This window comes from Salvia miltiorrhiza, chromosome 4 (genome assembly GCF_028751815.1).
Source record: "Salvia miltiorrhiza cultivar Shanhuang (shh) chromosome 4, IMPLAD_Smil_shh, whole genome shotgun sequence".
In the NCBI taxonomy this organism is placed as follows: domain Eukaryota; kingdom Viridiplantae; phylum Streptophyta; class Magnoliopsida; order Lamiales; family Lamiaceae; genus Salvia; species Salvia miltiorrhiza.
Window position 1 is genome coordinate 35,882,907 of NC_080390.1, and position 8,030 is coordinate 35,890,936.

Genomic DNA, 8,030 nt, shown 5'->3' on the forward strand with positions numbered 1-8,030 from the left:
GAGCGTTCATTCTCATAACGCTTGAAATGTGACCATGTAAATTGATACACTAACGTGCCCTTGCGAAGGACCTTCTGAATCATGACATCTTTCATAATGAAATAGATGTTGCTTCTCTGAGCATCTTATTTAGTATGGATCGCTACACATAATACTAAGTCATGGAACGACTTTAGTCGACGCCTTCATTCTGGTCACTATGTTGATCGTCTAACCCGAGATGTTGTAATTGGGGCGATGTCTTTGATAGAGTAAGGTATGTATACTTAACTTGAGTACACTCTTAGGGTTTCATTAGAATCTCAATCCCTTAACCCCATCGTCGAACCGTTGTCGACATTTCAAGCTCTTATTAAACTTGCAACCATCCTTGGGAATTTATCCCATTTTATGCATTTGCATAGATTTTTCTTTTATCAATCATAATGGTTGGTAACTGCTAGTATCCATGTCCCATCTCGTCTTTCGGATTCGTAGCACGTGATCATAATCAATAAGGGTTCTCAACCATGTCTCGTGTAATGTAATAGGTAATGTAAAAGGTTCCGTATATCAGAAATTGCAAGCTGAAAGTTCTAGTCACAATACTATATCATCATTAAACAAAGCGTTATGACCCGATGCGAGTCTAACTCTAAAGGTTGAACATAAATCATAAAGGTTCTCTTCATGCCCTAACTAGTGATAATCAAGGCTAGAAGTGAGTTTCAACATATTAGGGATTAGCTAACTGATTACATAAGTCACACTCATCGCTATAAGCAATATCATACTTAAACTATCATTGAATAAGGCAATAGTCGATTAGGTGTTCCGTCTCGCGTGAACAACCTGAATGAAGAACAATGCCTGCGTCAGTGATTCGTGCGTGGCACTCCGCTTGCACTACTTTCATTGGATTCTCTTCCTCTTTCTTAGCTCTTCACCATGGCTATAGTGAAATATAACTGAGTTTCTAGCTTCTATTGTTCTTCTCGTAACAGTGATCATGCATTCTTAACGCATCTAAGTTCATTGAGATATCTAATCAATCAATAAAGCATAAAACTTGAATGTAAGCATCAGTACATTCATATAAAACGTGAACTTCTCAATGTTTTAAAATCATTACCACCTTCTTTCTTGTTGAGCATGACGATGTGATGAAGTGCTGAGCTTTTGTCGACTGACTCTTTCATACTAGTGATCATACTAGAAAAATTGGTTAACTCTAGGGTTCAGAGCAAATGATTTGCTCTGATACCACTCTGTCACGACCGGCCCTAATTAAGGATAATTAAGCCGGGGAAACCGTGACTAATGGAGGGAGATTAGAAGCGGGGTAGAAAGGGGAATAATCAAACAAGGAAGGATCACATTTCATCATTGTTAACAAAAGGGATATTTATAATATAACGGAGGTTTAGTCGTATAGACTCAAATAACTAGTAAGTTTGGATAACTCCGACTTAGTCAAAATAACATAAAACTTCTGAGTACGCAGCGGAATAAGATTCTGATTACATGTATGAAGACATGTAACCCTAGAGTTCATTAATACATAATAAGGCAAAAGAATCTCGCTCGTCACTTCATCACCATCGGTAGCTGCTCAACCTGCACATTTAGAAATATATGCAGGGCTTGAGTACAAAAGTACTCAGTGGGCACGTATGCCTAAGTATAAAAATACATGCTTCAAAACTGTAAATTGTCATGCCATCATAAACAGTACAGCAAGGGAGTTTTTCGCTAAAAGGCCCAAGCTTACTAAATTCATTTGTGATTCTTAAAGTTCGACTGCAGTCTAAGTTCTCTTGTAATCTATCATATCTGGAACTTTGTGCCGGAGAGGTGGCCACCTCTCACGGTCACTTGACCGGCCAACCCGCTAGATGACTCACGGTCACTGGTGTACACTAGCCCTGGCAGGATAGCTATCAACTGCTCAAGACCCGAATTCGATTACATGATAAAAGCCACATCAGATAGATATCATACTGAAATTAAAACATTTTATGGCAAGACAATATTTGAAATAACTTCAATTAATTTAGTCATGAAATAACTTGCTTGAACGTAACATTTAAACTCATTTGATATATATGAAAGTAATGCCCACCTCGTTGTGTCTCTGTATCAATGAGTAACGTCACTCTCTCCCTCAAGTCATTACTTCCCAAAAGGACCTTCATCGTTATGAAGAATTGATGAGAAGTTATAAAAGAAACCTCGATTAATAATCTAATCTCTTTTATGAAACATTAGTATCTCTAATGTTCATCTCTCTTGATTGTTAATCAATAACAATTATTATCTCTCGTCATTACTCATTAATTATAACATCCTTATGTTATAATTAGCAGCGCTTCAATTAAAAAGAAATATTTAACACATCGAAAAGTCTACTTTCTTAGTAGATCTATTCACTCTCATCTCATCTAATTAACCAATTAGAAAATTAAACTTTCCATTAGGCATGTATTTGAATCACGGGTCAACAAGAATTGACTATGCTCAAATCCTAATTTCACTTAGAAATTATAATGATTATTTGATGATATATCAAAGTATTCATTAAAAATTTCGGCATGACCTATTCATATATAATGTCAGCCACGAGATTTCAACGCGTGAATCTCACTATGTGAACTCGTCTCTCGACTCAAAACTTAACATCTTGACATCTTTTCAACGCAAACCAAACAATTCAAAATCATCAAAACTCTTTATCAATAAACTATCATTTATACTCGAAGCCAATTGTTCGAGTGTCAGATACCAACACGTATGTGCGTAAATCAAAACTCTCACAACTCACACCATTTAGTCATATCGTATCATCCATCAAAACAAATATAATCAAGTTGTTATCTAGAAAGTTTTGCTGTTTTTGTGTCATCTTTAAAAATTCATAACAACCAACTCAATCATCATAAACTCTCATACCAATTGATCTCAAAAACTTCATGAAGTGTAGTTCACTCTAAAAATGGTAATTAACCAAAAAGGTTAAAGGTTTTTGGAGATATTGCTCTTTTAGTGCAGGCTGTCAAAGATTGACAGTTTCTGCCAATTTTGTTTAGGCCATTAGAAACCAAGGCAAACCTTAATAAAATTTCATCAAATTTAATCAGCCAAAACTAAAGGTATCCTTGAAGATTTGGTTAAAAGTTTACAAGAGAAAACGTTCATATGATCTGCCAAATAAACAATGAAACTCATACACTTTTACAGTTGGAAAAATATGACAGCAGAACATGGCATTTTTGAAATAATAAACTGCTCTGTTTCAGAGGTCATAAAAATCGAAATCTTATGTTTTTAGAAAGGTATTGAAGTCTAGTTTCGTTTTAAAAAAAACGGTGATGCAAAATCCTTCATGGATTAATAGATATAAACGTTTTTGTGAAGTCTACCAACAGTTGACAGATTCTGTCAAGGATTTTTCAAAATATCTTTAAAATAGCAAACATCATCCAAAAGACATGAAATTTTGCAGCGACGAAATACATATATCATAGATAAACATACTAAAATTTCAGAGCCATCAAGAAATGAAAACTCATCGAAACATAAGCTTGAAACTGCTGTAAAATTTTGACAGAATTCCAGTTTTAATTTCGTTCAACAATTATCATCCATTCAACAATTATCATCCATAAATTGTAAATCAATTAGCATGCTTCCAGTATATAAACATTCATAAACCCAGTCAATTCCATCAAACAAAATCGAAAGACAAGCTAATATGTGAAAAACGGGGCTGCCCTCATGGGTTTCATAGCTACGGTTCGTTCCGTTCTTACTCCCTTCATTAAACATGCTCAACATCTACCCAAGAACAACATACTAAAATTTCACGATGATCCGACGTCGTTTCAAAATAAAGTCGAGAATCGACGTTTTTTTCGACGTCGACGAAAATCGAAAAGAAAACCATCAAAACGTAGGTAGAGATCTTACCTACTTAGATACGTGATCGAAAAGATGATCGGGGCTCGTCTCGACACTCAAATCGGAGCTTGAAAGCTCGAACACCAAGCGTCAATGGAAGTGGCGTGAAGTGTGTGTTTAGTGTGTGTTGAGTGTGTTTGTGTGTGTGCTGCGTGAGTGGAGTGTTTGTGGGCTGAAAATTAGCCAAATAAAGTGTGAGTGGGTGGGGTTGGGTGGTTGGTGGAGTGGTTAGGGTAGGGTAGGGTAGATAGTATATTATCCCACTTAGTCGTTAAATATCTCGTTTCGTCTCGTTTTAACGACTAACTACCCATATTCTTCGTTACTCGCCCTCTTAACTCCTACTCACTTTCATTACACTCGTTATTCTATATAAATATAGAAAACGCAAACTCGTTCTCAAAATTCTGATAAACGAGCTCGGTTCGTTTATCGAGAAATCTCGGTTTACTATTCACTCGTCGTCCAAAAAAAATATAAATAAAAACTTTCATTATTGGACTCGTATCGAAAAAACTAAGAATATTTCTCGACGACGTGCACGTAAGATTTTGAAAGTCGACAAAAAGACGAAATAGCCGAATTTTACTATTCATCATCAAAAAGTCAAAAATTTCAAAAACGTCTTAACGGACTCAGATTTCACTTCCGAGTTCATCGTTTTCATTCAAATAATTATCACGAATTATTCAAATACTCAAACTCAACTACGGATATAAAATCCCACGTCATTCTCACATCATCAAAATAACATCTCAACATCTTAAAAATAACAAGAAAACTTCATATAATTCCTCATATATTTACAAAGTAAATCAAACAATGGATCTAAACCCTAATTACTCAAACTCAAGCAATTAAACACTTCATCAAAAGCCCGGGTATTACATACCCTCCCCCTTAAAATAAATTTCGTCCCGAAATTTGTACCTCCTGTAAATGTTTCGGACACTTCTCTCACATCTTATCCTCAAGCTCTCTTTCCACTTCTTTCTAACTATCATATCTCCATTGGACCTTATCCAATGCAATCGACTTATTACTCAATTGCCGAATTTTATGATTTAGCATCATCTGAGGTCTCTCTTAACAATGACATTAGATTCCTTCATCTAAATCATCGTGACTCAGTAAGACAACTCAACAATTCTCTCTCAAAGCCATCTCCAAATACTATGGCTCATGATACCTTCTCAAGTACCATTCAGGTTGCGTGAGCAAAACTCGCGTCACAAAACAACTCAACATATCGTACAATATCTCATTGCAGCATGCTAATAACTCATCATTAATCATGCTATTATACTCAAGCTCATAACTCAAACTCATAACTCAAACCAACAAGTAGTTAAAGCAATTTCTAATTCTCTCAAGCTTTAGCTCTAACTTTGATTCTTTGCTTGATGTGGTCGACCTTCTCAACCATCTGTTGGATCAGTTTAGGACCTAACAACTTTCTTTCACTTACTTCATCTTAGTAAAGTGGTGAACTACATTTTCGACCATACAAGGCCTCATCTGGATTATTCCAAATGTTGCTTGATAACTATTGTTATAAGCAAATTCTACGAGAGGTAACAAATCATCCTAACTTCTACCTTTGTCTGTGATAATTGTTCGCAACAAAAATTTTAGAATCTGAATCGTTCTTTCTGACTGTCCGTCAGTCTGAGGATGGTACGCTGTGCTGAAGTTTAGTTGAGTGCCTATTGCTTCTTGTAAACTTTTCCAGAAATGCGAGGTGAATCTGATGTCACGATCTGACGTGATAGATACAGGTACACCGTGGAGGCGTACTATCTCTTTGACATATAACTTTGCAAGTTTCTCCAATCCAAAAGTCATTTGAATTGGCAGAAAGTGCGCTGACTTTGATAATCGGTCCGCTATAACTCAAATAGCAGTGTTTCCACGTGCTGACTTCAGTAGGCTCACTACGAAGTCCATGTTGATGTGCTCCCACTTCCACTCGGGAATGGGTTTAATTGTTGACATGCGAGACATCGCTCCACAACAACGCTATATCTCTTTTCTTTCCTTCCCACCAGAAAAAAAAAATTTTCTTTAAATTATGGTGCATCTTTGTACTGCCTAGATGTGCAGTGTAAGGAGTATCATGAGCCTTGCTCATAATCTCGTTCTTTAATTCTTCTTTGTGTGGCACACACAATCTTTCACCAACCATAAGTACGTTATCATTTGCTTCAGTGAATCCTTTCGTTTCATTCGTTCTTGCCGCGAGACGCATCTTCTCCAAGAACCAATCTTCTCTTTGTGCTTTGCACAATTCTTTCTCTCAAATCAGGTTTAGCTGTCAGTGCAGCTACATAACCCGATACTGAATCTGGGGAACAAACAATCTCTAAACTGAGTGAAGCGAAGTCACGAATCAGCTCCTTCTGTTGGGTAATGAAATACCCTAGCTTAGCCTTCGTCTTTCGACTCAGGGCGTCAGCTACTACATTTGCTTTTCCTGAATGGTAACTGATGGTGCAATCGTAATCCTTTACTAATTTGAGCCATCTTCGTTGTCTCATGTTTAAATCCTTTTTGCTCGAAAAAGTACTTTAAACTCTTATGATCTGTAAAGATCTTACACTTAACTCCATAGAGGTAGTGTCTCCAAATCTTCAGCACGTGCACAACGGCTGCTAGTTCTAAATCATGAATTGGGTAGTTCAGCTCCTGGGGCTTCAATTGACGAGACGTGTATGCTATCACTTTCTGATTTTGCATCAACACGTAACCCAATCCTAGTTTCGAGGCATCAGTGTACACCTCAAATTCTTCATTTTCCCCTGGTATTGGTAACACTGGTGCAGTAGTCAGCCTGGTCTTGAGCTACTTAAAACTTTGTTTACAAGCTTCGGACCAAACATACTTAGTCCTTTTTTTTTTAAAAGTCGAGTCATTGGCCTAGCTAATTTCGTGAATCTTTCGATGAACCTTTTGTTGTAACCTGCTAGACCAAGAAAACTTATGATCTTATTGACATTTGATGGTGCCTTCCATTCCTTGACTGCTTCGACCTTGGCGGGTCTACTTTGATTCCTTCAATCGACACTATGTGACCGAGAAATATAACTTCCTTCAACCATAATACACACTTGTTGAATTTGGTAACCATCTCTCATTGCACAGGGTTTTAAGTACGATGCGTAAGTGCTCTTCATGTTGTTCTTCGGTCTTAGAGTATACGAGGATGTCGTCGATTAACACTAAGACAAAACTATCGAGATACTGATGGAAAACTCTGTTCATTAGGTCCATGAAAACTGCTGGGTATTCGTTAAATCGAAGGGCATCACTGTGAACTCGTAAAGTCCATAACGCGTTCGAAACGCTGTCTTTGGGATGTCTTCTCTTTTCATCCTGAGTTGGTGGTATCCAGATCTTAAGTCAATTTTGGAAAACACACCGGCTCCTCTCAACTGATTTAACAGGTAGTCTATCCTTGAAAGAGGATATCTATTCTTATGAGCTTACTTCAACTTCTTATAATCAATACACATCCTTAGTGTACCATCTTTTCTTTGACATCTTGAATTAGTGCTCCCCATAGTGACATACTATGTTGCATGAAACTAGGTCTGGTGAAAATTTGGTAATTCATTGGAAAAATATCTTTGTACTCTCAAATCTGTTGAACTTCCTTAATTGTTTCCTTCGTCCTAAGTCACCTTCTCAGATTGACTAGGGAATTCTAACATCAAACTTTTCTCATCGTCTTCGTAACTTTCACTTCGAGGATTAATGGCACTCCTTTTGCCATGTAAACTCATTTTCCCCTTTTCCAAATGGTTATTCAATGTGGGTTTCTAAGATTCCATTGTGGTGGCTTTCCAACTTTATTCTTGCTGTAGCTTCTGGCACTTTAGCCAAAGCGTTCACTCTTTTGGCTTGAGCTTGCTAGCCTTAAGGTCGGTTTATACCTTAAGTTTAGTTCTAGTGCTTTCCTTCCATTTAAGGGTTTCCTCTATTTCTTTCATTCTATTTCCTTTTTCTTTACCTCCATCTTGAGGTGGTGTACATATCTTGTTTGTGTGTGAACTTTTTACTTCTCCATTTGTTGTAGTGACTCGGTGGTGAGAGTC

At 37.0% G+C, this 8,030-nt stretch overlaps 1 long non-coding RNA gene across 1 annotated transcript; it reads right to left on the minus strand.

The window, feature by feature from the left end:
• Positions 1 to 1,374: 1,374 nt before the first annotated feature.
• Positions 1,375 to 4,040, minus strand: LOC131021368 (uncharacterized). The gene is made up of 3 exons (XR_009100928.1): positions 3,946 to 4,040; positions 2,102 to 2,168; positions 1,375 to 1,596 (listed from the first exon to the last, which is right to left on the minus strand). It is a non-coding gene; the product is annotated as an uncharacterized LOC131021368 (long non-coding RNA).
• Between the last annotated feature and the right edge of the window lie 3,990 nt (positions 4,041 to 8,030).